The 24,612-nt window shown below is 41.2% G+C and overlaps 1 pseudogene; it reads right to left on the bottom strand.

The window, feature by feature from the left end:
• Positions 1 to 1,227: 1,227 nt before the first annotated feature.
• On the bottom strand, positions 1,228 to 10,248 carry LOC149208223 (G-type lectin S-receptor-like serine/threonine-protein kinase SD2-5; annotated as a pseudogene).
• Positions 10,249 to 24,612: the final 14,364 nt, after the last annotated feature.

The raw sequence follows: 24,612 nt of genomic DNA, 5'->3' as shown, positions 1-24,612 counted from the left end.
ACTCAATATAGGGGTAATGTGTAGATGTAATGTAAGAAAGTTTGTAAACATTTTTACATTTACCTAATGTGCCACTCCCGCAATGTAAGGAGGTTTCTTGAGAGTTTCCTCAAGGAAGTTTTCCATGGAAAAGAAATAAGAAAAGCATAGATATGTCTTAAAACTAGATGTATTAAGCTTCGAGAGGTTTACACATTGTGTTTTTCAATCTCCCTCGATGCTTAACAGAGTGTAAAGCATCCTTCTGAGGATTGTAGGGAACTATCAAAGTTTTCTTGATTCTTTCTTTCATGCAAAAGGTATCAAACTCCTTTAGGGTATACTCCTCTCTATTGTCAGACCTTAACACCTTAATATTTATACCCATTGTCGGACCTTAACACCTTAATGTTTATACCTATTTCATTTTCTACAAGACCCTTAAACTCTTGAAACTTCTCAAAGTCCGCATCCTTAGTTTCTGTGAAGTAAGTCTATGACTTCCTAGAAGAATCATCAATAAAATATTCGTAGTAAATGTTACTTGATAAGGAAGTTGAAGACATGGGCACACATACATTTGAGTGGATTAGGTCAGAAACTCCTCTTGACCTATGGTCACTACCAAGAAAACATCTTTCACAAGCTTTCCAAGTGCACAACCCTTGCACACTCATTGGCAATCCCTACGCAATGTTCTGCAAAATTGGAAACATTCACTAGAGCAAATGACCTAGTCTCTTTTGTTGAATCTCACAAAAGTTGTCACTATCATTCCCTAAAGTTCTTATAGGATTCCCTTGCAATTTATGATGAGGACATGTTGATCTTCAAAGTTAGCCATATATGTAGGATCTATCATCACTGAAACTAGAAAGATATTTTTAGTTTAGTTAAGCTAGAAACATACAAAACATCAATAACTTAGTGAACTTAAGGATATCAGTTGATGAATCCCACTCTTGCAACTGGATACGTGGCATCATCACTAAGTTCTACTAAAGGTACTCTTGTTAGAGGTGTATGTTTGTAGGCTTCACTATCCACATACCAATTGACACCCTGTGTTTCCCAATACATGTGATAAGCCCCTCAACAAATATGTGATAAGCCCCTCACCGAATAGGTTTTCGTGGAAACGTCTGGTGGTGGCTGCTTGCTAGATTTTCAACCAGCACATGTGACTTACCGTCTTCAGCCAAGAGATCGGACAAGAAATCATGACAGCCACTGCTAATTCTGAGCCTCTCAATTTTCAGTGGAAATCGTAGTGATCCAAATCTGTTGTTGCCTTGAAAGAGTAGATTGTAGAGAAGCCATGGGTGGTTCTTGAATTTGTATGTGGCCTTCTAGCATTTGGCTCACAGCACTGGCTGCTGGTCTCTTGGCAGGATCTTCCTGTATGCACCAAAGTGCCACCATCACAACTTTTCTCGCTTCATCCTCTGGCAATCCATCAACCAAACGAGGATCCACGATTTCCATTAATTTCCCCTCCTCAAACCTCCGAATGGTCGCGGCAGGTCGATAAGATTCTTCTGCTGGAGTCAAGATGTCACGCCGACAACCTTTTTTTCGCAAGTTTCCCAATGTGTGGCACCGACTAAACACTTAAACTCTTTCATTGTTAAGTTGTTTTCCAAACTACGCCTAACATTCATATAATTTTCCATGTTAACATATTAATGTGTGGAATATATTAATAAAACACCAAACCATGCAAGAGACAGAAACATAATGTATATAGGTAAATATGTATAATCTGTTGTTTTTACAATTTCCCCGGGAGCATAGCTCGACCGGTTCTTTTACAAATTACAAAAGAGAGGCTGCCATGCAGCTTGACCAGTCCACCGACTTGGCCGCTGCACCGTGCAGGCCTACTTGAGTCAACCACAATCCGTGCACTGTTTCGGTTTCCACCGAATGTTCTTGCTAATACTCGTCGCTACCTCACCGTGGGCACACTCACCCCGGCACTTTGTTCAACCACGGGTGCCTCCACACGGCCCACCGTTCAACGATGGGTGCACTTCACCCAGCTCGTTGTTCAACCATGGGCGTGCTCCACCCAACTCGCCATTCCAACTGCGGGTGCCCACAACTCGGGTCGCCCCGCCCATGAGCTCAGCTTCACGAACTCCTGTTGCGTTCCGTCCAGCTTTGCCGTGATAGTTTGTTGCCCGATAGTGTGGCGACCTGTGGCTCGTCCTCTTGGCTCGCCCACGCCTTGCGGCTAACTCGCTACCTGACCTCGACTGTTCAGCGCTCCGTTGTGATGTTATCTCCACCCAACTAGTGGGCTCATCCTCCGCTCCCTCGCTTGGGTGGCTCACCCAATACTTAGAACCTCCTTTGTGATGTGGAATGGAAGACTCGCTTGTCTTTTGCCACCATGGCTCCGCCCTTATATACGATGGTTCGACTTGGTAGGGGCTTCGAATTTTAGTCAAGCCGACCTACCACTTTGTCGTTTCACCACTTTACTCCGTCGGCCATGGTGTGGGGCGCCCATGTGTGGGACCGCCCACCCATATAAACTCGCCAACTCTCCAACACTTAGCCATTTTTCACAATGACTCATGCGGTCGCACCTTGGCTCGTTTGGTCAGCTCGTCGCACCATTTGGGCATGCCCTCGACTCGCTGGTTGAATCGCCCAGCTCATCTCTTGCCCATCGTGTGCCCATGCCAACTCGTCAGTTAAACGCGTCCAGTTGACATGCCCGACTCATCATCTTTCATGAACGACTCGTGGCCGTTACATTCTCCCCCACCTAAAGTCATTGTCATCCTCAGAAATCTGGCTATCCTCTGTAGCTTCCTGTCGTACTTCGCAATATTTTTCTTCCATCTCCACAGTGAGTCCTCCATTTCCCAGCTATCCTCCTCCAGTGCATCCTTCCATCTAATGAGAAATTCCCGTCTCATGTTACTCCCAAGTCTTGTCGTTCGAAGATCCAGGATCTTCTCCAAAACAAGGTTCGGTCTGTCAACAATCATGGCTGGTCCCCTCAGTGGCTCCACCCTATCTAGATGTTCTGCATCAAGTCGACACTTCTTCAATTGACTGATATGGAAAACATGATGTTTTGCATGCATGTGGCGCGGAAGTTCCAACTCATAGGCAACTTCTCCCACTCGCTTCTTAATCTGAAATGGCCCCTCATACTTCCTTGTCAAAGATCTCGCAGTCCCCTTAGGTGGCTGAAACTGATCTCCAGTAATCCTGAGAAAAACCATATCTCCCACATTGAAGTGTGCATCCTGCCTATCCTTATCTACGCATATCTTCATCCTACTTGCAGCCTCGTGCAAGCGCAACCATGCCAACTCCAAGGTTTCATCCCATGCCTCCATGAACTTCTTCGCATGAGGACTGCTTAAGAAACCTCTCGTCAATACGGTGTGAGGAGCGACTGGCAATTGTCCATTCACCAACTCAAATGGACTATACCCTGTCACGGAACTCTTTTGCATGTTGTAGCTGAACTGAGCTACATCCAAGAGTTTAGGCCAATTCTTCTGATCAGTCGTCACATAATGTCTCAAGTAGTCCTCTAGCAATGCATTGATTCACTCAGTCTGCCCATCTGTCTGTAGATGGTAACTCGAACTCATCAACAATTTTGTCCCGACTAGCTTGAACAATGTGGTCCAAAATTTTCCTGTAAATCGCGGATCTCGGTCCGACACAATGCTCAATGGCATCCCCCAATACTTCACTATGTTCTTGAAGAACAACTCCACAGTCTTCTCAGCTCCACAAGGTATCTTCGTTGGAATGAAGACAACATACTTGGAAAAATGATCAACCATGACCATAATCCCATTGTACCCCTGCACCTGCGGTAACTGAGTGATGAAGTCCATCGAGACACTCATCCATGGTCTCTCTGGAATCGGTAAAGGCTGCAACAACCCTCCCTACCTCTGGGTGTCCGATTTGTCCTACTGACAAATAATGCATGTGTGCACATACTCCTCCACATCCTCCCTCATCTTCTCCCAAAAGAATCCTCTCTCTAATAATGCCAAAGAACGACGCTGACTTGGGTGGCTTTCCCATGGAGAATTGTGGCACTCCTTCAAAAGGTGTCTCCTAAGTCTAGATGACTTTGGAACATAGAGTCATTTCCCAAAGAATAAGAGTCTATCTCGAAGAAAAAACTTCCATGTCTTCCCCTCCTTTATCGACTTCACAATATTCTGCGCCTAAGTATCAGTCTCAATGCTCTCCTTGAGCTTATTATGCATCTCTTCTGTCATTTGTACTTGACTCCTACTTCATGATGCTCGGTCTTCCTCCCCCTCCAACGTTGTTAACTATCCCTTCCTACTAAGGGCATCTGCAACTTCATTGAGTCTACCTGGCCTGTACTCAATAGTCATGTCAAACTCTACCAAGAAGTCCTGCCAACAATCTTGCTTTGCTGACAGCTTTGGTTGTGATGCAAAATAACTTGTCAGTTTTGACAACAAAAGGCTTCCTAATCAAGTAATGCCTCCATACCTGCAAATAGTGGATGATCACAGTCATCTCCTTCTCATGAACTGGATACCTCCATTCTCTATCCTACAACTTCCGACTTTCATATGCCACTGGATGTCCATCCTGCAATCTGAAGCATCTGTGTGTACCTCAAACGGTTGCTCAAAGTCAGGTAACTTCAGTATCGGTGCTGAAACCATCCTCTTCTTCAAGTCATCAAATGCCATCTGACATTTCTCCGTCCAATTCCATCGCTTGTCCTTCTTCAAAAGGTCTATCAGTGACGAGGTCACTTTGGAGTACCCATCTACAAACTTTCGTTGGTAGTTGGTCATGCCCAAAAACACCCTCATATCATGGACATTCTTCGGTTCAACCCAATCCTCTATCGCCTTCACCCTGTTCGGCTCCATCCATATGTACCCTTGACCCATAATGTGTCCAAGGAATGGAATCTCGGTCTAGGCAAACATACACTTTGACTTCTTCAAGTACAACTGACTCTTCTTCAGTGCCTCAAACACCAAAGCCAAGTGTTTCTTATGATCCTCCATGTTATCATTGTACACCATGATGTCGTCCAAGTATACTACTACGAACGAATCCAAGTATGGATATAGTACATCATTCATCAAATTGCCAAACATAGTAGGAGAATTGCACAACCCGAATGGCATAACAAGGAATTCAAAGCTTCCATACCTTGTCACAATCGCGGTCTTCCTCTCATCTCCTTCCGCTATCTGCACCTGATAGTACCCATGCCTCAAATCTAGCTTGGAAAACACTCGAGCTTTCGCAAGCTTATCGAAGCAATCTGCAGCTAATGGCAAAGGATACCTATTCTTTATCATTTGCTTGTTGAGAGAACGATAATCACAGCACATCCATAACTCATTTGTATCTTTCTTTCGTTGGAATAACACTGGAGCTCCATAGGGGGACCTTGAAGGTCTTATGAAACCTGCATCAGTTAACTCCTTTAACTGTCGTTTCAATTCCTCCAACTCCGGTCTTGACAACTGATAAGGAGCTTTGGTCGGAGGTTGCTTCCCTGGCTCTAGCTTAATGCTATGGTCCATTGCACGCCTTGGTGGAAGTTTCTTTGGTAGCTCATTGGGCATCAAATCTGCATACTTGGCCAGCACCTCAGAAATTTCAACTAGAATAGGCGTCCCCACTCCATCATCGCTATCAACTTCTCTGATGACTGTCGCATATGTCTCTACATCTGACTCCCGCATAGCCTTCTCCAAACTCAGTGCAAAAACATGCTGCACCTTGACTTCCTTCCTTTGCTTATGAGTAGGCAAAGTCCAAGTCTATGATCCTCCAATCAGCATAATCTCATCGCAGAAGGGGACAATAACTACTCTATTGCCCTTCAAGAAATCCTGCCCCAATATCACATCAAAATCGTTCATCTCCATCACTGTGAAGTCCAACCGACCTTGCCAGTCTTTGATTCGAACCGGCACTTCGTGTGCCAATCCAACCACTTTAGCCCTTGAGTTCACTGCCTTGACCTCCACATCCAATGGAAAAATCTGCAGCCCAACTTCCTTCACTAAACGTGTAGTCATGAAGTTATGTGTGGCACCCGTGTCCACCAATGCTTGGATGGTCTTGCCATGAACCACCAAGTCTAGGAACCCCAAACTGTGAATCCAAGATTTCCTGTTCAAAACTTCAGACTGCATACATACTTGGTCTTTGCAATTTCCTCTGATACCATCTGTCATGCCCTCAACCCTTTTTTCGCGAGTTGCCCAACGTGCAACACCGGCTAAACACTTAAAATTTTTCATTGTTAAGTTGTTTTCCGAACTATGCCTAACATTCATATAATTTTCCATGTTAACTTATTAATGTGCAGAATACATTAATAAAACACCAAACCATGCAAGAGACACAAACACAATGTATACAAGTAAATATGTATAATCTGTTGTTTTTACAATTTCCCCGGGAGCATAGCTCGACCAGTTCTTTTACAAATTACAAAAGAGAGGCTATCGTGCAGCTCGGCTAGTCCACCGACTTGGCCACTACTCTGTGCAAGCCTACCCGAGTCAACCACGACCCATGCATCGTTTCACTTTCCATCGAACGTTCTCACCGTCCCCGACGTTTCCCTGCCAACTCGTCGCTACCTCACCCTGGGCACACTCACCCTGACACTTCGTTTGATTGTGGGTGCCTCCAAACGACCCACCATTCAACAGTGGGCACACTTCACTCGACTCACTGTTCAACTGCAGGCGTGCTCCACCCGACTCGCCATTCTAACTGTGGGTGCCCACACCTCAGGTCACCTCGCCCACGAGCTCGTCTACCTGAACTCCCACTGTGTTCTATTTAGCCTTGCCGCAATAGTTTGTTGCCAGGTGGTGTGGTGACTTGCGGTTCGTCCGTTTGGCTCGCCAACGCCCTGTGGCTAACTCGCTACCTGACGCTCAGCTGGTCTGCGGTGCGCTGCGATGTTATCTCTGCCTGACCAGCGGGCTAATCCTCCGCGCCCTCACTTGGGTGGCTTCCCCAATACCTAGAACCTCCTTTGCGATGTTGAATGGAAGGCTCGCTTATCTTTTGCCACCATGGCTCCGCCCTTATATACTATGGTTCGACCTTGGTAGGGGCTTCGACTTTTAGTCAAACTGACCTACCACTTTGTCATTTCACCACTTTACTCCGTCAGCCATTGTCAAGCCCACGAGTCAGGCATGCCGGATGGATGCGTTTAACCGACGGGTCGACGGGAGTTGGCACAGGTGAACGATGGGTGAGGGCGTCCGAGGGCATTTGTCCAAATGACCGAATGAAGGAAACGTGCAACATGAAGTCATCTTGTGAAAATGACTAAGTGTTTGGCGGTGGAAAGTTTATATGTGGGGCGGTCCCGCACATGGGCGCCCACACCATGGGCCGATGCGAAGTTGGGGTGAGTTGGATGAAACAATGGGTCGGCTAGGTGAGTCGACACCCTGAACAATGGGCCAATCGCCATATAAGTAAAGCGTTGGAATGGTGGAAAAAATCATTCAAGAAAGTTTCCAAGTGTTCATGTGAGCTGGAGGGCAAGCTAACTTGGAGAGGACTGAAATTTGGCAAAGTGTAGGCGGACTCTTGGGCCGAAACACTAAACCGGGATAAACACAGAAAATGGAGCTGTAGGTCGTGCGAAGGCATGCGAGGGCGTCGGGACGAATGACCATGTGAGAGCGTCGGGCTGAACGACCGCGTGAGGGCATTGGGACGAACGACTGTGTGAGGGCGTGTGAGGGCGTTTGTTTGAACGACTGGGCGAGGTTGTACGAAGGCGTTCGAGTGAGAGCGTGCAATGGTGTTTGGCCGAACTAAAAAATGGGGGAACGTTCGGGCGAAGTCATTCGAAGGCATTCGGGCGAGGGCGTGCAAGGGCGTTGGGCCAAACAAGCGAATGGGTGAGGGCGTGCGAGGGCACCAGGCTGAACGAGTGAACGGGCGAGGGCGTTGGGCCGAACGAGAGAACGTGTGAGGGCATGCGAGGGCGTCGGGACGAACGAGTGAATAGGCGAGGGTGTGCTAAGGCGTGGGGCTGAATGACTGAATGGGAAAGGGCGTGCGAGGGCATCTGCCTGAACGAGTTGAGGGCGTTTGGCTGAACAAGCCAAGGGTGAACAATGTGCTGAACAGTGCGACGGTGAACGAGGTGCGACGGGCGGAAGTATCCTTGGGCACTCCGAACGGTGGTTCGGGCAGTGTAAACGGTGCAGGCCGAATTGCATGATTTGACACATATTGTACCAAGGAAACTTGGGGTTTCCTTCAAAGACTGTAAAATTGAATATTTTATAAAGTATTGATATTATCGGGCAGACTGATATTACAGGGAGTCGCCCCTCCGGGTTTATTATCCGCTGTGCATATATGTGTAAAAGATAATAATGATGAATGATGTAAGAAAATTTCCTCTGTGTTAATGAAAGTATACTTAAAAAGTTGAAAAATAAACTAAGTATAGAAAGTAGGCATAGTCCACGATCGCAAGTATTGTTAAAAAGAAAGTGGTCAGTGGTGCCGCACCTCCTATAGTGCGGTTGGAAGAGTACCGCCAGTCTAGAGGCATGACAACCATGGTGTGGGGCGCCCATGTGTGATACCGCCCACCCATATAAACTCGCCAACTCTCCAACACTTAGCCATTTTTCACAATGACTTGTGTGGTCGCACCTTGGCTCGTTCAGTCAGTGTGTCGGACCGTTTGGGCGCGCCCTCGACTTGCCGATTGAACTGCCCTCAACTTGCCAGTTGAACCGCCCAGCTCATCTCCCGCCCGCCATGCGCACACGCCGACTCGTCGGTTAAACGCGCCTGGTTGGCACGCCCTACTCACCATCTTTCAACAACGACTCATGGGCGTTACACGAGAGGTCCACGCACTGCCGCCCGGATACGAGCTCTAGCAACATGATGCCCAAGCTGTAAATGTCGCTCTTGTTGCTGACTCTTGTCTCCATTAGCCATTCAGGTGGCAGGTAGCCCAGCGTGCCTCTCATCCGTGTCAGAACTCGGCTATGCTCATCAGTCCGGTCGATGAGCTTCGACAAACCGAAGTCTGATAATTTAACCTTGAACTTGTCATTGAGGAGAATGTTCTTGGGTTTCACATCAAAATGCACAATACATTTGCGGCATTCTTCGTGTAATAACGCCATCCCATGGGTTGCGTCCACTGCGATGCTCATCCGGGTACCCCAACTCAGAAGCTTTTTGTCGTTTGTGGAGAAAAGCCAACCATCCAAAGAGCAGTTGGCTATGTATTCGTAGACGAGCATGTGGTGAGATTCTTCCGCGCATAATCCCCGAAGTCGGACGAGGTTGACATGGCTCAGGTTTCCCAGAGTGGCTATCTCCCTTCAAAACTCGTCATAACCCTGGGAAGCCTCTTCCAATTGCTTCACGCCAACCATGGTTCCATCTCTCAGGATTTCCTCATACACTAACCTGAACCCGCCGGTTTCCAGCTTCCGATTGAAGTCGTCCGTGATTTTCTTCAGTTCGTCAAATGTGAATCTCGGAGGTGGAACTGACAGCGTGTTCAAGAAACCACCATCCCTTTCGGCTGCCGCTGCAGTTGTTCTCTGCCCCTGCTTTTGCAAAAGGGAAAAGAGAGTTAATAAGACAATGAGGATGAAGAACAGAACGCCCCTATGCTGACCCTGACAATGTTCCTGGGCTGTGTCCAGAAATGAGATCCATGACCTTCCGGCTGGGGTGATTCATCCATGACCTTGATGTACCCTAACTGCGTTTGATTTGATACAGTTTTCATTGGCAGAAGCTCTTCGTAATGAAAGCAGGAGCCAGAGGATTGCCAATAGAACGCAGACACGCAAGAGCAGTTGGCCAAACAGAGCCTCTTGTATTCATCAAGCTTACTTGAAGCAGATCTAAATACCTGCTAGGAAAATAATCGATTCCTCACACCTCCACTAATGTATGACTGGAATTGCATCTTAGTTCCTGCTTAAGCTTGCAGCCGGCGGATGCCCGATCCGGCTGCAAGAAATAAGACGACTCCGAGGCCAGGCAGGTGCACCATGCTCCAGTATTAACACAAATACCGTAAGGGCCGCAGTAGTTAGGAAGGCGACAGATATCATTAAAGAAATCCATGAAGAAATGACTCTCCACTTTCAATTTGGACGGCTTTTACAAATACAACTTTAGGTTCCTACCAAGCTCCATTCTGATATATCGAAATCCTTCAGTGGAATTTATTGGCAGACCAGATGGTCACTTCGTTGTAGTGAAAATAAACAATCGCCAGCAGAAAAGAATTTTCATCCAGTGAACGGAATTTAAAGCCAAATTCGCGTCCTTCGCTCTCGAATCACCGTCGTTGACTCATTTGTCTATGCACAGTCTATAAAAGTCGATTGTAAAGTCGAAAGTATTTGTGCGAGTGGATTCCGTCGCCACGCGGACGAATATTTGAAAGACTTTTACGCCCACTTGTCTTTGAATTTCGAATTTCAGTATACATTTCTGCTGAGTCTTCGTTGACTTGTTATATGTACTTGGCATTTTAGGTGTATCTGATCTTTTTAATATGGTTATTTGGTAGAAAACAATGTGTATAATTTTAATTTAAACATGACTTTGACATTTAGCTTTTGATTTGATTTTGTGACTCCCTCCTTAGAATTCACACCATTCGATCACACACCATTCGATCATTTGAATCAATTTAATGAGTTTAAATGGTTGATAAAATTTATTAATATAATTAAAAATGCGATAATGAAATTTTTAAAGTTTTTGTAATTAGTTTTATATTAATTTAATATTTTGTTTTATTTTTATTTATAATGAATTAGTAATATACCTGAATAATTAAGGTAAAGTTTAGAATACTTTTCTTGTTAGTACTGTAATACTGAAAAGTATGTCTGTAATATCCCTATCATAATAATTTGGTGTAAAAGTAATTTTAGATTACGAATTAGTTACAAAACTAATTCTTGATATTCCTGAAATCAAGAAAAGAAACGCAAGCAATTAATTCATGAAGCCAATTAATTGAGTTAACGGTGTGGGAGATAAACTTCCACTGAAATTGCCTTTCGGTTCGGAAAGGGTACTGATGCTTGTTCCTATGTTATGGAAGGGGACAACATTCCTTTTTTTGTGAGTGGTGGTGACAATGCTTCATCTGAAACCGATCCTTTGAAAGAAAAGCGAGGCATGCAGCGATTGGCAGGGGTTTTGGAGGTTCATCATTTTATGCATGTCTTCTGGCTGGAGTGAATTCATGCAATAGTTGGGGGTTATTCTTGTATCCGTCACAGCTCTTCACGTCCATTTAATTCTTGGTTTACCTGATGGAGTTACCAGGAATTCACCTATCCACTGGCACGCTACTATGGTGGTCAAGTTAGAGAGTACCTTCTATGGAAATATCATTGGAATTTAGCTTTCTGCCGCACAACCTTAAGTGTAAAGGGCGGTGGGCGATAAATTCGGGCGAGGGTTCTCATAGCCGGGCGGAAGTCTTTCCGCGAAGAGGTCAGGTTAAGGCTGCCATCGCCGCAGCTCTTGTGCGCTCCATATTTACTGTGACTTCTAGCAAGACGTATTCTATAAGAATCCCTCTCACGTAGATCATCTTTTGATGCTTCACGCTCAATTTCCTCCTGGAATGTTTGGAACGCATCAATTTCCTCCTGGAATGTTTGGAACGCATGACTTTTGATGCTTCACGCTCAACTTCCCCCTGGAAAGTTTGGAACGCATGATTTGGATTTCTCTAGTCAACTAAAGAGATAAGTATATGTTATTTTGCTCATAGAAATAACTATTTTGGGTAAGGAGAATACATATTCAAACCATAGATATTGCATTTTTGGAAAAGAGAATGCATATTAAAAAAATAGACGTAAATATTTCATTCTTGGAAAAGAGAATGCATATTAAAGAAATAGAAGAAAATATTGCATCTTTGGAAAAGAGAATGCATATTAAAGAAATAGAAGTTAATATTGCATTTATGGAAAGAAAGAATGCATATGAAAGAAGTAGAAGTTAAGTTTGGATTTTATTGGAAAGGGATATATGCTTTATTGCATTGGGATACTAGTTAATTTAGAAGTTTCTTGTGGAAAATTTATGCATTGCATGCATGATGGAAATTGCGATATGATGTGTTTCTTGGCACATGGATAATCATTCTAACCTTCTTGAAGAAAAACGTATATTTTATATACACAAATATAGTGTCTTTTTAGAAAAAGAGAGCAATCTTCATGCACGGAAATTATAACTTTATAAGAGACTTTTTGAAAAACAAAGATAGAGATTCTTTCCTTAAAAGACACACATGAATAGTGTTCATGCAAGAGCAAGAATCCATACTTGTTTCATGAAAAGACTATGTGTATTGAAGTAAAAATAATTGTGTTAGGAAGAACACATGTTGCATGCTCATAAGGGTAGCTATTGTGATTTTGGAAATATTGATTTTGTGTGTACATAGAGAAAGTGGTCATGTTAACTTTCTTGAAAAATATAATCTCTTGAAAGATTTTCTTGCTAGATGAGTTGTGTTGACTTCTTGATTTTGATGCATAAAGGGTAAGTTAACCTTGTTTTTGTATCTTGATTTTTATGCATAAAGATGGATATCTTTAATAATTTCTCGAAAGGGAAGCTTGAGACTCCTTCATATAGGAAGATAGAGAAATGAGGTTATAATGACTTCCTTTAAGAAAGAGGTATGTGGTTTGTTGTATGAAATGATGGTAGTATTCTAGTGAAGGGAATATGTGTTGCCTACATTGAAGAAGGGCTAATATGATAAGAAATGGTATGAGCAAGGAATAGTCATTGTGATATGGAGTTATGTTCTTTGTTTGTTAGAGAGACTGTTGAGTTCTCGAAAAATAACTATGTGAAAAGAACATGTGTTAAGCATAGAAATAGCAGTTTATTGCATGTATGAAGATATAACGAATGTGTTATACATGTAGTAGAACTAATGAGTTAGAACTCCTAAAGGGAATTATGCATTAGTGTAAATAAGCATTGTGGAGGTAAAACAATATTTACTTGGGTGTATGTACTAGTTAAATAGTATGTCATGCTTGCTCATGCATATGAGTAGATGTTAAAAGATCTCTTTTAGAGGTTGATTATTGATTGATTAATATGGTATCTAATCTTGTTGCCAAAGCTGCTTGATGATAACGTTGACAGGAAGCAAGGGCAGTTGGAGCCAAAGAAAAGTGATGTTTAATGTTGTGGCAGGAAGAGGATCAATGGTCCATGCAGATGAGTACAAGTTGCGGGATCGTACATTGCTAGAACAATCATGCCACAAGGAGTGTTGTATGTGGCGGTATGTAAGTAAAAGATTACATGAAAACTGTATTAGCTTTTAGCTAGTTATGTGACAACTTAATGATAATTCATTGTAATGATTTTATAACAATGGCTAAGGGATGGAATCCCTTATAAGCCATTGAGTGGGGTGAAATCCCTCACAAGCATTTAATAATAATATTAAACGTTTGCTGGTTTTCACCCTACGGGGTTTCCAGGGTATATTGGTGTCCAATGGTGTGATTGCCTTTTGTGTCAGTTTGATGATGATGAATCCTTGATGTTGATGGTTCTTTGTTTGATGGCATAACCATAATGTCAAAGTATGAGATTAATTAATATGGTGAAGGAAATCATGCAATGGATGCAAGGATTCATGAGACGGTTTATGTTATCACACTACCACAGTGGTGGTTAATGGTTATGCAACTTATTGTCTTCTATTACAATTTACTTGATGTACTAATGAAAATTATATCTAATGGTTAATGAGGAATTGTGGAGTTGTGAATTTGATAATTACTTGTGGGTAATTTGTATAAAAAAATTTAACTCCCTGCTTTTACATGCGAGGTTACTGGGGGATGTGACAAATGGTATCAGAGCTAAAGGTTGCAGCACTGGCGCCTTTGGGAATTGGTAAGCGGAAAAGAAATTGAGGTACGCCGTCAGTAGGCATTAACTAAGGTATGAGTTTAACCATTCACATACTGATTTACATAGTACACTACTTTTGGCATGATAAGTGTGATTTGTGTTTAAACTGCTTGAGTAGTAAGTAATAAAGTTGTTGCATAAATATGTTCATGACATTGGATTCCTGATGAGGATAAAAGACAATAAAACTTTTGTCGCACTTAAGAACAATATTGAACACTCATTAAGGAAAGTGATAATCAACTACCCACTTCTGATTTGCAAACATGGCAATAACTATGTGTAGAAATTTTGAATAATATGACATTTATTGACAGAGATTATCCCGATTGTACACTATTGCGGAATACATGCATAATACATAACCTCCTCTACGTTGATCATCAATTTTGTGGAATTAAAAACAATGAAACATCAATCGCATGCGCACATTAACACAGTATGTAACCCGGGGAAAGCATACAGCTGAAAACCCCACACTATCTGTAAATTATAATGATTGAGAACATGTAACAATGCATAGTACAATACTCCTCACAAGTACTTAGTACTATCTCCACCTGTTACACACAAAACTAGCTCAGATCTGAATCAATCACAGGTTCAAATTTACTCCACTGCTTTGCCTGCATCCACTGTGCAATCCTGCATGATAATAGATGATGAATGGCTGATCCAAAATTGTATTTCCTTGGCTGAACCATGCAATCCTCATTGGCATTACTCAATCCATTGATTGTGCAAGATCTCATGCACAACTATAGTCACAATTGATAGCAATCTCAACCTCTAACACCTGTCTCCACTGAACTGTCCATGCATTGAGTTAACTGATGTATTCTTTAGTTGCTTTATGGGTTAATAATTAGTGAATTAATTAACAATTAATTCACATCACTCATCACTAGTGTATTCTGCAGTTAGACTAAATACAACTAGTTTAACCAAGTCAAACTGAACACAACTCCATCAACTCCTCAATCAACTCCACCAAACTCAACCACATGAGTTATAACTGAAGTCCATCATGCAATAGCTCAATTGACCCACAAGAAAAGCGTATTTCCTTCTGACAGCTGCATGTGCCACATCTGTAGCTCAAATTGAAGTGCTCCAAGAGGATAAGATAATGTTTATAGTCTAAATATTATTAAGAGCTAATAATATTCAACTATTCTATTTTTAGCCTGGCAGTCTAAAAATAGACTCCGCCCATATGTCTAAAAATAGAAGTCCATCTATTTTTATCAACATGACCAATCATCCAGAAATAGCATCCTGCAACTCATAGACCATGATCCATATGTCTAAAAATAGACTTTGTGCCAAAAATAGCTTGCAAGCCCACTTAGTGAAGGCGACTTCTTTCCACTAAGCTCCATCATCTTGTTGCATTTTCAACACTCCCTCTCAACAAGATATGGATTATCTGCAACCCCTATCCTGCAACTCTGGAATGTTCTGCATACAACACATTTTCCCGGTCCACTTGCTCCAACAACACTTGGAACAAAAACACTCCCAACTGACCACTCTGTTGGGCTAGGAACATACTCTGATGCTGAAGCTCTACCTGCTGCTAACAAGTGCTCCCTCTCTGACATCTGCGCTACTGCAACATCTCCATGCATCTCGCACCGTTTCACACCTCTCTGTGCCACCTAGCACTGTGCAAAAACACTTGTGCCTCTCGCATTGCTGCAGCCTGCTAGCTATGCACTATCCTGGGATTCCCTACACTATCGCTCTCTCTGCCGCTCCATCCGCATCTGTCTCTACCCAATCAGTCAGTTCCTGCTACTCCACATCAGGGCTCCCGTAGCAAGGTCTCATCCAAGAGGTTGGGTACCTCAAGGATCTTGCCCCTCCTCCTTGGGACGATCACTCTATATCGCCCCACCTCTACCTGGAGGTATGGCTGCATGTGATCCCTCAGCCCAACTGGCTCAAAGTTTCCCCCTACTGGAGGTCTCTGCATGAGTAGATGTCTCTATTTGATCTCCTCTCAGCTTCCCTTGTTGTGGCTGCTCCACAACCTCCTGAAGCTGCTGCACCAATCGTGGCTCCCCCACAATCGTCTGAGACTTCTTCTGGCTCTGCATGTTAAGAGGTAATATGTGCTCCCTCTCAACCACCAAGTCTCCATCAGTTGCCTCGTTGCTCAAGGCTTTGCATGCATCTTGAACCTCAAGAGCATATAGGTTCTTGACCCGTGAACCAATCTGCTTCACCTGTCTAGTGATGATGAGTCTAAGGAAAACCTTTCCTTTACTGCAGACTACATCATAGCCTCCGTCTTCCAGTGTCGCGATCGACACCAAGTTTCTCTTCAGTCCTGGTACATACTTGACATCGGTCAAGGTAAGGCGAGCTCCATGCTCCCTCTGAAAAATAACCGTGCCTACACCTGAGACACTATACTTCTCATCATTACCCATCGCTATGAGTATCTGGAGATCTTTCTCCTCCAAAGTACTGAACAAACTCTTGTCACCGGTCATGTGGAAAGAAGCTCCACTGTCAAGAAACCAACCACTTCCCACCATGGATGAAACCATGCATGTGAAGAGTGTGAAATCCAACTCAAACTGTGAAGCAAGTGCCTCACCTTCAGATCCTTCCCCGGATCCCTTCTTGGATTTCTTCTTTGGGCAATTAGTAGCATAATGGCCCAACTCATGAAAACAAAAGCATCTCACCTTCGACTTGTCAACCTTCTTCCCATCATTGGAAGAACTGGATTCGGAAAGAGAACCCTTCTCCTTCCCCTTCTTTCCTTTGGCAGCCAAAGCACAATCTTCTTCATCAGATGCCTTTGATGAAAATTCGTCCCTGGTATTCCGCCTGATCTCCTCTTGCACAAGATCTGACCAAAGTCTCTCCCATCCTGGCAATTTCTCCCGACCATTGACAGAGTCCTGATAGGAATGCCAACTCTTCGGAAGACCAAGGAGAGCCAAGCTCACCAAGTCCTCATCATCGACAGTCACCCCCACACTTCCCAGCTCATCAAGGCATTGGGTGAACTTCGTGAGATACTTGGGCATACTATCTCCATTCTCACACTTAATGTTTCTGAGTTTATCCTTGAGCGCCAACTTCCTCTGGTCACTCTTGCTTTGGAATAGATCTGTCAACGCTTTCCACATCAAGTATGGAGAAGCCTTTCCATGCAGGCTGGATACAATGTGATCCTTCACGCCCTCCAACAGAATCCTTCGACACTTTGCTGTCTTCTTTTGCCAAACCTCAACGTGAGTAGCATCAGTAGGCTTTGGGACCTCGGCCTCTATGAACTCCTTCAACCCATTGTCATCTAACACCACCTCCATCCTGTCTTTCCATGCAATATAATTCGATATGCCTTCAAGGGCATACTCCAATCGTAATCTGTTGAAAGACATTTCAACTTCGACACCAAGAAAACACTGCTGTAAATTCAAATTCCACCAACTCAAAACTCAACTGCTTCTGATCTAAAATTCGTGAGAACAAAGTATTTCTCGTACAAAGATTGACTGTATGGGCATTCACCGGATATCTCACCTTCCAAAAGAAGGATGAATCCAGAGGCTACCTGGCCCGATTACAAACTCTGCCTGAAGAAATAAAATGTAAACACTTTCTGAATAATAGATCTGATGATCAACTCTGCTCCGATACCATGTAGAAATTTTGAATAATATGACACTTATTCACAGAGATTATCCCGATTATACACTATTGCGGAATACATGCATAATACATAACCTCCTCTACGTTGATCATCAATTTTGCGGAATTAAAAACAATGAAACATCAATCGCATGCGCACATTAACACAGTATGTAACCCGAGGAAAGCATACAGCTGAAAACCCCACACTATCTATATATTATAATGATTGAGAACATGTAACAATACATAGTACAATACTCCTCACAAGTACTCAGTACTATCTCCACCTGTTACACACAAAACTAGCTCAGATCTGAATCAATCACAGGTTCAAATCTCCTCCACTGCTTTTCTTGCCTCCACTGTGCAATCCTGCATGAGAATAGATGATGAATGGCTGATCCAAACTCGTATTTCCTTGGCTGAACCACGTAATCCTCATTGGCATTACTCAATCCATTGATTGTGCAAGATCTCATGCACAACTATAGTCACAATTGATAGCAATCTCAACCTCTAACACCTGTCTCCACTGAACTGTCCATGCATTGAGTTAACTGATGTATTCTTTAGTTGCTTTATGAGTTAATAATTAGTGAATTAATTAACAATTAATTCACATCACTCATCACTAGTGTATTCTGCAGTTAGACTAAATACAACTAGTTTAACCAAGTCAAACTGAACACAACTCCATCAACTCCTCAATCAACTCCACCAAACTCAACCACATGAGTTCTAACTGAAGTCCATCATGCAATAGCTCAACTGACCCACAAGAAAAGCGTATTTCCTTCTGACAGCTGCATGTGCCACATCTGTAGCTCAAACTGAAGTGCTCCAAGAGGATAAGATAATGTTTATAGTCCAAATATTATTAAGAGCTAATAATATTCGACTGTTCTATTTTTAGCCTGGCAGTCTAAAAATAGACTCCACCCATATGTCTAAAAATAGAAGTCCATCTATTTTTACCAACATGACCAATCATCCACAAATAGCATCCTGCAACTCATAGACCATGATCCATATGTCTAAAAATAGACTTTGCGCCAAAAATAGCCTGCGGGCCCACTTAGTGAAGGCGACTTCTTTCCACTAAGCTCCATCATCTTGTTGCATTTTCAACACAATGATGCATTTATGAAACAAAATTGAAGTTACAATGAATGAAACTTAATGAGCCAATGCATGAATATAAAATTATGGGGAACATCCTTGAATAGGATGACAAATTGTTTTAAAAGGGCATTAGAAGAACCCCGTTTAGTTATGGAAAATATGCAATGAGTCAAGTAGCGAGACTTGATTGTCATAACTAATTTTGATTAAGTTTTGCCATGGTTTCATTAAGATGATTGGTAGTTGTGATTGGTTAGTGTTGTTTGACTAACTAATAGCACTTATGTGCATGAATTGAATTTGATTTAAGCTTATCACAATTCGCGAACAAGTGATTGTGGTAGTTACTTCCTCTATTGGTCTATTGATGGCAATACATTGTGGGAAATTTGGAATGATTAGATTGATACCTCAACTATCATAGGCATTTACACAGTAATGAATATTTGCATATACTTTTATGCATGATAGTATTGTGCTGCAAACTAAAAGATTAGGGAAGTGAATACTTGTTAAAGGATGCATATGTAAACTAATGTTGCTAATGGGATTAAGTAGTGCTAGCTTAATGGCAACAAGAAAACTCGTCACGTAAAATGTTGCAATGAGAATTGCAATCATAAATGAGAAAGAATAATATTATATGATATGCATGATTGTGTTATTTGGAAATCAGAATGCATACAATATGTATGTTAGTTATGATTCCTATCAATCTAGATGGTGAACCCATGTTGAGGGTTAAGTGTAGATGCATGGTATGCATGCATGTTTGTTTGTTAACGATAATGACTATATGATTCATTATGTACATTACTTTGGGGATAGTGATAAAAGAGAAATTTAGCATGCCAGACAGTTGCAGATAATTGTGAAAGGCTAGAATGCCTTGGGTTGATGGCAGTTACCTACCCGGAGGGGTTGATGGTACTTGTCTGCCCAGATTGTGAAAGGTTAGAATGCCTTGGGTTGATGGCAGTTACTTGCCCGGAGGGGTTGATGGTACTTGTCTGCTCGGATTTGGGTTGATGGTAGTTACCTGCCCGGAGGGGTTGATGGTACTTGTCTGCCCAGATTTCCTCTCCCTAGAATTCTTGAGCTAGTTGGCCAGTGGAATTCCATGTTATACCTGGTAAGGTCTCTATCAAAAAAACTGTCTGGATGTGAAAATGACTCGACCTGGTTGAGGAAACTAGTTTCTATGGGTTGGGAATTCTTTAGCCTATTGTGGTCTCATAGCTAAAGGAATTAACTAATCAGCTATATGTTATGTTAAAAATGAATTTTACATATAGTTTTGTAAAATATGTTATGCACATTTAACAGGAAACGAGCTTAGTGCTCAATAAGGAGTTATTGGAAATTTTAATTCCTTTATTGTATTACTAATCTTGTGGAAGTCTTAGTAGGGGCTAAGACAATTTTCACTGGATGCAATGATTGACTGTTTTAATGATTAGAGAGCTAGGTGCTCTTTTGGCACTTTTAGAAGTACTCTGTGGATGTCTTTAGTGAGAGTTAATTTAAGTGTGCGTGTGGAGCAGTGATGAGCTCTTTATGTACTTGTAAAAGTACTGTGATTTAGAAATCATCTAACATTGCACAATTGATTGATAGTTAAAAGTATTTCATTTGGCTCAGAATATTGTGACTAATGCCATTGAATTTGTTTGTCATATATTACAGGATTACTTACCATGGAGGGTTGATGGGTTGACCAACCACTATTAAAATTCTTACATGAAAGTGCTCATGATTTTCAAGAGTAGATGGTAAGTTGATATAGAGTTTGGTTTTTGAATTTGAATAAGGACCAAGTGGTAGCAATTAGAACTTGCATAATTTTGCAGTTATGGATGCTTGTGACTATTGATCTTTCCTATGATTATATCAATACTATTTTGGTTGTTGTCATTTCTTGGAATGAAATGTTTGATTTTAAAGAAGAAGGATCACATTTTGTGTGGCTTAGATGGTTATACCATGAGTACAATCTAAAGTTCTGATGAGAGATGAACACCGAGGACGGTGTTCTTGTTAAGGGGGGGAGTATGTAATATCCCTATCATAATAATTTGGTGTAAAAGTAATTTTAGATTACGAATTAGTTACAAAACTAATTCTTGATATTCCTGAAATCAAGAAAAGAAACGCAAGCAATTAATTCATGAAGCCAATTAATTGAGTTAACGGTGTGGGAGATAAACTTCCACCGAAATTGCCTTTCGGTTCGGAAAGGGTACAGATGCTTGTTCCTATGTTATGAAAGGGGACAACATTCCTTTTTTTGCGGGTAGTGGTGACAATGCTTCATCTGAAACCAATCCTTTGAAAGAAAAGCGAGGCATGCAGCGGTTGGCAGGGGTTTTGGAGGTTCATCGTTTTATGCATGTCTTCTGGCTGGAGTGAATTCATGCAATAGTTGGGGGTTATTCTTGTATCTGTCATAACTCTTCACTTCCATTTAATTCTTGGTTTCCCTGATGGAGTTACCAGGAATTCGCCTATCCACTGGCACGCTACTATAGTGGTCAAGTTAGAGAGTACCTTCTAGGAAAATATCATTGGAATTTAGCTTTCTGCCGCACAACCTTAAGTGTAAAGGGCAGTGGGCGATAAATCTGGGCGAGGGTTCTCATAGTCGGGCGGAAGCCTTTCCGCGAAGAGGTCAGGTTAAGGATGCCATCACCGCAGCTCTTGTGCGCTCCATATTTACTGTGACTTCTGGCAAGACGTTTTCTATAAGAATCCCTCTCACGTAGATCATCTTTTGATGCTTCACGCTCAATTTCCTCCTGGAATGTTTGGAACGCATGATTTTTGATGCTTCACGCTCAATTTCCTCCTGGAATGTTTGGAACGCATGACTTTTGATGCTTCATGCTCAACTTTCCCCTGGAAAGTTTGGAATGCATGATTTGGATTTCTCTGGTCAAGTAAAGAGATAAGTATATGTTATTTTGCTCATAGAAATAGCTATTTTGGGTAAGGAGAATACATATTCAAACCATAGCTATTGCATTTTTGGAAAAGAGAATGCATATTAAAGAAATAGTTCAGTAAATATTGCATTCTTGGCATATCAAAGAAATAGAAGTAAATATTGCACTCTTGGAAAAGAGAATGCATATTAAAGAAATAGAAGTAAATATTGCATTCTTGGAAAAGAGAATGCATATTAAAGAAATAGAAGTAAATATTGCATTCTTGGCATATTAAAGAAATAGAAGTAAATATTGCATTCTTGGAAAAGAGAATGCATATTAAAGAAATAGAAGTAAATATTGCATTCTTGGAAGAGAGAATGCATATTAAAGAAATAGAAGCAAATATTGCATCTTTGGAAAAGAGAATGCATATTAAAGAAATAGAAGTTAATATTGCATTTATGGAAAGAAAGAATGCATATAAAAGAAGTAGAAATTAAGTTGGATTTTATTGGAAAGGGATATATGCTTTATTGCATTGGGATACTAGTTAATTTAGAAGTTTCTTGTGGAAAATTTATGCATTGCATGCATGATGGAAATTGCGATATGATGTGCTTCTTGGCACATCGATAATCATTCTAACCTTCTTGAAGAAAAACGTATGTTTTATATACACAAATATAGTGTCTTTTTAGAAAAAGAGAGCATTCTTCATGCACGGAAATAATAACTTTATAAGAGACTTTTTGAAAAACAAAGATAGAGATTCTTTCCTTAAAAGACACACATGAATAGTGTTCATGCAAGAGCAAGAATCCATACTTGTTTCATGAAAAGACTATGTGTATTGAAGTAAAAATAATTGTGTTAGGAAGAACACATGTTGCATGCTCATAAGGGTAGCTATTGTGATTTTGGAAATATGATTTTGTGTGTACATAGAGAAAGTGGTCATGTTAACTTTCTTGAAAAATATAATCTCTTGAAAGATTGTCTTGCTAGATGAGTTGTGTTGACTTCTTGATTTTGGTGCATAAAGGGTAAGTTAACCTTGTTTTTGTATCTTGATTTTTATGCATAAAGATGGATATCTTTAATAATTTCTCAAAAGGGAAGCTTGAGACTCCTTCATATAGGAAGATAGAGAAATGAGGTTATAATGACTTCCTTTAAGAAAGAGGTATGAGGTTTGTTGTATGAAATGATGGTAGTATTCTAGTGAAGGGCATATGTTTTGCCTACATTAAAGAAGGGCTAATATGATAAGCAATGGTATGAGCAAGGAATAGTCATTGTGATATAGAGTTATGTTCTTTGCTTGTTAGAGAGACTATGTTGAGTTCTCGAAAAATAACTATGTGAAAAGAACATGTGTTAAGCATAGAAATAACAGTTTATTACATGTATGAAGATATAACGAATGTGTTATACATGTAGTAGAACTAACGAGTTAGAACTCCTAAAGGGAATTATGCATTAGTGTAAATAAGCATTGTGGAGGTCAAACAATATTTACTTGGGTGTATTTATTAGTTAAATAGTATGTCATGGTTGCTCATGCATATGAGTAGATGTTAAAAGATCTCTTTTAGAGGTTCATTATTGATTGATTAATATGGTATCTAATCTTGTTGCCAAAGCTGCTTGATGATAACATTGACAGGAAGCAATGGCGGTTGGAGCCAAAGAAAAGTGATGTTTAATGTTGTGTCAGGAAGAGGATCAATGGTCCATGCAGATGAGTACAAGTTGCGGGATCGTACATTGCTAGAACAATCAGGCCACAAGGAGTGTTGTATGTGGTGGTATGTAAGTAAAAGATTACATGAAAACTGTATTAGCTTTTAGCTAGTTATGTGACAACTTAATGATAATTCATTGTAATGATTTTATAACAATGGCTAAGGGATGGAATCCCTTATAAGCCATTGAGTTAGGGGTGAAATCCCTCACGAGCGTTTAATAATAAGATTAAACGTTTGCTGGTTTTCACCCTACGGGGTTTCCAGGGTATATTGGTGTCCAATGGTGTGATTGCCTTTTGTGTCAGTTTGATGATGATGAATCCTTGATGTTGATGGTTCTTTGTTTGATGGCATAACCATAATATCCAAGTATGAGATTAATTAATATGGTGAAGGAAATCATGCAATGGATGCAAGGATTCATGAGACAGTTTATGTTATCACACTACCACAATGGTGGTTAATGGTTATGCAACTTAATATGGTGAAGGAAATCATGCAATGGATGCAAGGATTCATGAGACAGTTTATGTTATCACACTACCACAGTGGTGGTTAATGGTTATGCAACTTACTGTCTTCTATTGCAATTTACTTGATGTACTAATGAACATTATATCTAATGGTTAATGAGGAATTGTGGAGTTGTGAATTTGATAATTACTTGTGGGTAATTTGTATAAAAAAAATTTAACTCCCTGCTTTTACATGCGAGGTTATCGGGGTATGTGACAAGTGGTATCAGAGCTAAAGGTTGTAGCACTGGCGCCTTTGGGAATTAGTAAACGGAAAAGAAATTGAGGTATGCCGTCAGTAGGCATTAACTCAGGTATGAGTTTAACCATTCACATATTGATTTACATAGTACACTACTTTCGGCATGATAAGTGTGATTTGTGTTTAAACTGCTTGAGTAGTAAGTAATAAAGTTGCTGCATAACTATGTTCATGACATTGGATTCCTGATGAGGATAAAAGACAATAAAACTTTTGTTGCACTTAAGAACAATATTGAACACTCATTAAGGAAAGTGACAATCAACTACCCACTTTTGATTTGCAAACATGGCAATAACAATGATACATTTATGAAACAAAATTGAAGTTACAATGAACGAAACTTAATGAGCCAATGCATGAATATAAAATTATGGGGAACATCCTTGAAT

This window comes from Pinus tabuliformis, chromosome 1_2, assembly GCF_031772625.1.
Source record: "Pinus tabuliformis cultivar Carrire ecotype Pingquan chromosome 1_2, CPIR1, whole genome shotgun sequence".
NCBI classification, from domain to species: Eukaryota; Viridiplantae; Streptophyta; class Pinopsida; order Pinales; family Pinaceae; genus Pinus; species Pinus tabuliformis.
The sequence above is the reverse complement of the archived record's forward strand: the minus strand, read 5'-3'. Positions and strand labels throughout refer to the sequence as shown.